The following is a 6,802-nucleotide window of genomic DNA, read 5'->3' on the forward strand; positions in this document are numbered from 1 at the left end:
GTCTGTGCTCTCTTGTTCTAGACCTCCCCACCATGGGAAACATCCTTTCCACATCTACCCTGTCTAGTCCCTTCAAAATTCGAAAGGTTTCAATGAGATACCCCCGATCCTTCAAATTCCTGCAAGCAAATTCCAATTCCTCGATTGATAACCCTTTCATTCTCTGAATCATCCTTGTGAACCTTCTCTGAATCTTCTCCAATGTTAGCACATCTTTTCTTAGATAAGGAGCCCAAAACTGTTCACAATACTCAAGGTGAGGCATCACTAATGCTTTATAAAGCCTCAGCATCTCATCCTTTTTCCTGTATTCTAGCCCTCTTGAAATGAATGTTAACCTTGCAGTTGCCTTCCTCACCACCGATTCTACCTGCAAATCAACCTTTATGGTGTTCTGCACAAGAACTCCTTTTGTATCTCAGATTTTATGGACTTTCCCCCCATTTAGAAAATAGTCTGCACATTTATTTCTACCAAAGTGCATGACCTGCAAGTTAACCTTTAGAGTGTTCTGCACAAGGACTCCCAAGACCCTCTGCATCTCAGATATTTGGATTTTCTCCCATTTAGAAAATAGTCTGCACATTTATTTCTACTACCAAAGTGCATGACCATGCATTTTCCAACATTGTATTTCATTTGCCACTTCCATGCCCATTCTCCTAATCTGTCTAAGTCCTTCTGCATCCTTCTGCATCCTTCCTGATCTTCACATCATCTGCAAACTTGGCAACAAAGCTGTCTATTTCATCATCTAAATCATTGATATACAGCATAAAAAGAAGTGGTCCCAACACCGACTCCTGCAGAACACCACTAGTCACTGGCAGCCAACCAGATAAGGATCATATTATTCAGAAGGCAAGGTTGAGGTCATTGTCAATTCACTCACTGAAACATGTTACTCAAACCAGCCTATTCTCACTCTCACTTACTGTGTCACAAAGGAGGCCTTTTGGCTATTCACTGGAATCCAGGACATAAAGATCCCATTCCCTTTACTTCCCTGTAGCCATACTAGAGATTCTCTCTCACATACCCAACACCATTTCTTTGTGATTCTTTTGCCATTTACTAATACAAATGGGTAATTCATGACAGCCAATTAACCGGCACGTCTTTGGAAGGTGGGAAGAAAGTGCAAGCACCACACAGACAGCGCCCGAGGTCAGGGTCAAATCTGGGGACCAAATGCTGCCCCTCGGTACCGTGCAAACAATAGGCTTCATGAGACTGTGTTGTACACAACACCCACAAAGCACAGGCCTTCTACCGGTGTGTCTCATCATACACATCTCCCCTTGACAATAAAGATCACACTTATATCTGCAAGAAAACCTGTTTTATGAAATAGATCTGCAGAAATATTACTGCAAAGACACTCAGTGTAATAAATTTAAAATAATTTTGGCTCATTTGATATTGACTAAATAAAACTATTGCATATTGTTTAGATACAAGAGATGCTGGAAATTTTGAGCAACACATACAAAATGCTGGAGGAACTCAACAGGTCAGACAGCATCTATAGAGGAGAATGAACAGTTGATCTTTCGGGCTCATACTCCTCATCAAGAACATGGATGCCCTGACCTCTAGCATTTTGTGTGAGTTCTATGTATTGATTAACATTGTATATTCACATACAATATATTGTAAATGGGGAATCAGTTAAAAATAACTTTTCTTGAATAAAACAAACCTTGGCTCACAATTTTGTCTTTTCCCAGATGCAGAGGGTGGAGCAGAAGAAGGAAATCGATAATATAAAGAAAGGGGTATTGAAAAGGCAGGGTGGGAGGAGGGCAGCGATTACTCGAGAGGATAAGGACAGGATGAAAAAGAAAGGAAAATGGGCATCAAGGAAAGGGAGAAAGAGCAGGAAGTTGGAGAAAAGTGACAGAGAGGTGGATCAAGGATGGGAGTTGAAGGGAAAAGGAACTTTGAATGGGAGAGAGAAAGGGGAAAAACAGGAGTAGAGATGTGACCACAAAGGGTTTAGAAATTATTGTTTTGAATCCAGAAGGTCCACCCCTTAGGTAAATAGACTTGATTTTTTTGATTTTCTCTGACACTTGAAAACAGTTGTCAATTCAAATTAACAATGAGAATACTCTAAAACTGGGGTGACAATGGAGGCAATTGGAATTGGGAGTTGGACAGATGAATACAGAAACCAGTTGGATACAGACAAAATGGGGTTGGCAGTGGAGAGCAATTGGAGACTGGGGGTTGGATAGAAGTAGGGAAAGGAGAAGGGGGAATGGAAGTGGCAGTGGGCATTTGGATCATTGGTTGGCATGACAGATGATTTTTTCCAGAGCTCTTTTTGCTGTTTGTGGAAAGAGGGGTGATCAGAATGTCAAAAGGTATGCTCATGTCCTAGGAAGAGGAGATAATTGAGAGAATGGTGAGTCAAGAAGTTACCTAAAATAAAATAGTGTTAGAAAGGTCCAACAGGTCTGAGAGCATACAATGAGTAAAAAATACATATTTAAGCTTAATGATTTGATACTGCCTGACCTGCTGTGTTTTCCGTACATTCAACTTCATTTCAAATCTGCACTGTCTATTGTATTTGGCTTGTTACCTAGTTAGGGTGAGTAAAGTCTGATAAAAATGATGACGAGAAACAAAACACAGTAGAAAGATAATGACTTATGATCTCCTTTCACAGTGTCAAGGTTTCTCAGAGCACTTTCCAGATGTGGAAATACAATTCAATTGTCGTGAACATGGAATATCCGAGAAATATGAGGTAGAGATGATCAAACGTCAGCACTTGCTTAGTTTGTTGGAGGTGCTTTTCAGTCAGGGGGCTGTCAGAGGCATGCAGCTTAGAAACAAGCCATTCAGCCCAACACATCCTCACTGACCAGCGAGGTCTCGTCCATATTGAACAACACAGAAAATGCTGGAGGAACTCAGCAAGACAAACAGTATCTATGAAGGGGAATTAACAGTTGATGTTTCAAGTCAAGACACTGCATCAGGATTGGAAAGGAAGGGGGCAAAAGTCAGACTAAGAAGTGGGGGAAAGATAAGGAGTACAAGCTGGTGGATGATAGGTGAAAGCAGGTGAGTGGGAAGGTGGGTGTGTGGGGAAAGGGGGGTGAAATAAGGAGCTGAGAGGTGATAGGTGGAAGAGATAAAGGGCTGAACAAGAAAGAATCTGATAGGAGAGAATAGTGGACCATAAACAAAAGGAGGAGGGGGTCTAGAGTGAGGTGATGAGCAGGTAAGGGAAAGAGGAGTGGAAGCAGAATGGAACGGGAAAGGAGAGAAGGAGAAGGCAGAGAAATAACTGGAAATTAGAGAAATTGATGTTTATTCCATCACTTTGGAGCCATATTAATCCCATTTTCTTCTAGCAAATGGCCAAAGATTTCTGTAATTCAGTTGTTTACTTCCAGTTAAGATGGAGCTTCTGAATGTTTGTGACAGCTTCCTGGTAGTCAAAAAGCGAAGAAATCCAACTAAAAACATCACTAACAATACTTTTCTGAGGTAAATTGAGTTAAATTATCTCCGCAGTGACAGAACGAGCAATAGCAAGGCGAGTTCAAGTGATGAATCAATGCAGATGTAGTTCGAATGCCTGTACAGCTGGCCCGGGAGCGAGCTTGGATTGATCTGAGTGCAATAAGAAGAAATCAGGGCCCAGGCAGAGGAGATTCAATTTTGATGCTCATACAACTGGCCCGGGTGCAAGGTTGGATTGCTCTGGGCACTGAGCTGATTTGAAGAGCCAGATAACGACTTCAGGCTGGATGATAAAATCTGGGCCCAGGGAAAGTTGCTGGGAGAGTAGTCTTGGCCTGGGGCCCTTCGTAGCAGCGGTGCCTGGTCCTAGTGCAAGGTACAATGCGCTGTTTAGACAATTTAAACGCCAGCCCAGAATGGAGGCAAAAGCCAATTCCACTCGCTCTCCAAGATCTTCAGTCCACTCTCCTGGGTGTCAGAGCCTTTCGCTGTTCCTTCATTGGGGCAATTTACACACTGGCCCAGATAGACTAAAAAGACAAGGTTTCGGTCAGTACGAGAGCCAATTTTGCTCGCTCTCTGCGATGGTCATCTGCATAGCACTGAGTCTATGAGGACCGCCCCCAGCTGCTGTGCTCAATACTCATTAAAATGATGAACCAATAAGCAAGGCTTTGGGCCTACTCCAGGCTCCTCCAGGGTTCAGATCTGAGGACTTATTTTTGGTTCCGAATGCTGTTGTTTACTTCAATTGTTTGCATGACCTGTCTTTTTTCCTTTCTCTTGTGGATCAAGTGTGCTCTTTTATTTTTATTTTTATTCTTGTTTTCTTTAATTGGATTCTTTCCTGTTTCTTGCTTTGTGGCTACCTGTGAGCAAGCAAATCTCAAGGTTGTATAATTTATACATTCTTTGATAATAAATGTACTTAAATCTTGAATCTTGAATCTGGGTACTTCTTAAATTCTGTCTGTGACTTTGCTTCCACTATTCTCTCATGCAGTTTATTCCAGCAACTCACTATGTACTGAGTGAGAAAGGTTCTCAGAACTCCAATCCCTTATCCAATAATTTATGTTTTACTTGATGCTTCAATGCAGAATCCAGGAAGTGGGAGGTTTAGAGGACAAATTTCAAAGCTCGAAATGAATTTATTATGAAAATACATATATGTCACTATATACAACCTTGAGATTCAATTTCTTGCAGGTAATCACAGTAAATACAAGAAACACAGTAGGATCAAAATAAATAAATAAGCAATAAATATCGAGGACGTGAGATGAAGAGCCTTTGAAAGTGAGTCCAGTTCACTGAACAGGTGGGGAAATGACAGGTAATTTGTCACAGGAAGAATGCAAATTGAGGAAGTGGTTAGCAGAACGAATGTGTTTGCCGATAGAGAGCAACGAGCAATCAGATTGCAATGGATTGATTTATTATTGTCACATCTACCAAGTCAAAGTGAAAAGCTTTTTGCCTGCACGTCATCCAGACAGATCATGCATTATATTATTAAATCAAGTAGTGAAAAGAGAAACAGGATGCACAAAGTAGAGCTGCAGTTTCATTAAAAAGTGCAGTGCAGATAGACAAGTAAACTGCAAGGGCTTGACAAGATAGATTGGGAGATCAAAAGTACAAGAGTTCATCTTTTAGTAGATGAGATATTCGTTCGAGGGGTATTTTCAGACAATTGAACATTAGATATTGAAATAAAGTGAGATGCGGATAAGAAAATATACAAGGAGCTGAAAATAGCTGAACATGAAATACAACGAAGTAAAGAAATAGGAATGTGCTGGAAATATTCAGCAGGACAATTATCACCTGTAGGGAGAGAAACATTTCAGATAAATGACCATTTGTTAAGGTAAACACTTACCTAATTTACATACCCTGTAGAGAAAAAGGAGATGTGGCCCTAGATGTCACTTATGCTCCACCAGTAACCTAGGACAGATAACTGAGTTATTTCTTTTGTCACTGTTTGTGGGTGCTTGCAGTTACATTACTGAAATGGCAACACTGAAGTTTTATCATCTGAAAATGTTTTGAAATATCCTATGACTTCATAGAGAGTAATTTTCTTTGCCAAAATGGAAGTTTCAAACCCTGTGCTAATTTGCAGAGGAAGTGCAGTGGCCAACAATGTCACTGGGAAGATACATTGGCACATATTTTGAAGCCATTGATGGCACGTAACATTGACATTGCATTAAGTTATCTGCAAAGACTAAGTAGAAACTTTAGCACTAATTTCTCTAATCCAGTTGAAACTTTGGCTGAATGCCTTTCTTATAAGGGAACAGCAAAGTCAACCAGCCTGAGGAGCCAAACAAACTGAAGAAGTTGCTCAGAAAGCAAATCAGGAAGTAAAAACACATGAGTTATAATTAACTTTATATTTATGTTATAGACTCAAAAGTGTATAATATCCCTCAAAAGATCAGCATGATTTTGAGTCAATTAAGAAAAATGGGCACATTGACCTTTTCTTTTTAGGCAGTCTGCTGCATTTGCAGAAGTTTTCTTTACACTTTAATTCTGTGAGCTGTGTGGTGGATGAAGAATCCTTGGTGGCATCTGCAGACTCTGCCACAGATGACACAAATGGGTGGGACAGAATATCAAATACTTCTGTTTTATTTTTGAGAATTATCTCTTCAAGTTCCTCTCATAGTAGTTCAGGATTCTTAGTGCGTTTTTGGATATTTTGTCTCCATTTTGAACAATTGTGAGCCAGGGGTTCATTGAGTTTGTGAGAAAGTTACAACTTTTTAAAAAGCCTTTAAGAAGGTTGTTTTAACACTGTCTCTGTCCTACTGCAAGCCTCTTCTTGTGACCAAAACTGAAGTACATACTTGTTAGATCATGATGCTGGTGGTGCGCTTGAAGTCTTAGTCTTTAAATATTTTTTCTTCAGTAGGATGAATGATAGATTTGTAATTTGAAGGTGATGGTAAATTTCATCAGCACATACTCTAACATATACTGTACAATCCATGACAAGACCTGGTAAATTTGTCAACTACTTTCCACGTCTTAAGAGCCCCTGCTGAGAGTACTGTGCAGTAGGGATAGCTAGGAGAGGACCTTGTTTCCAGAAGTTTGATGCCAAGCTCGTCCTTCAATTTGACTATAAGGTCAATGATGTGTTGGAGGTAGGATTGCCTGACTCCAAAGCCTGCCCCTGGGTGGCTGCAAACAGGCGACACCACAGCTTTGGGCCTCACAGCTTCACCTGCCATCCAAATTGGAATTGGAATTGGGGCACCCAACTCTGACTCTGGGCGGCTGCCAGCAGGTGTCACCACAG

Source organism: Hemitrygon akajei, chromosome 23, assembly GCF_048418815.1.
Source record: "Hemitrygon akajei chromosome 23, sHemAka1.3, whole genome shotgun sequence".
NCBI classification, from domain to species: Eukaryota; Metazoa; Chordata; class Chondrichthyes; order Myliobatiformes; family Dasyatidae; genus Hemitrygon; species Hemitrygon akajei.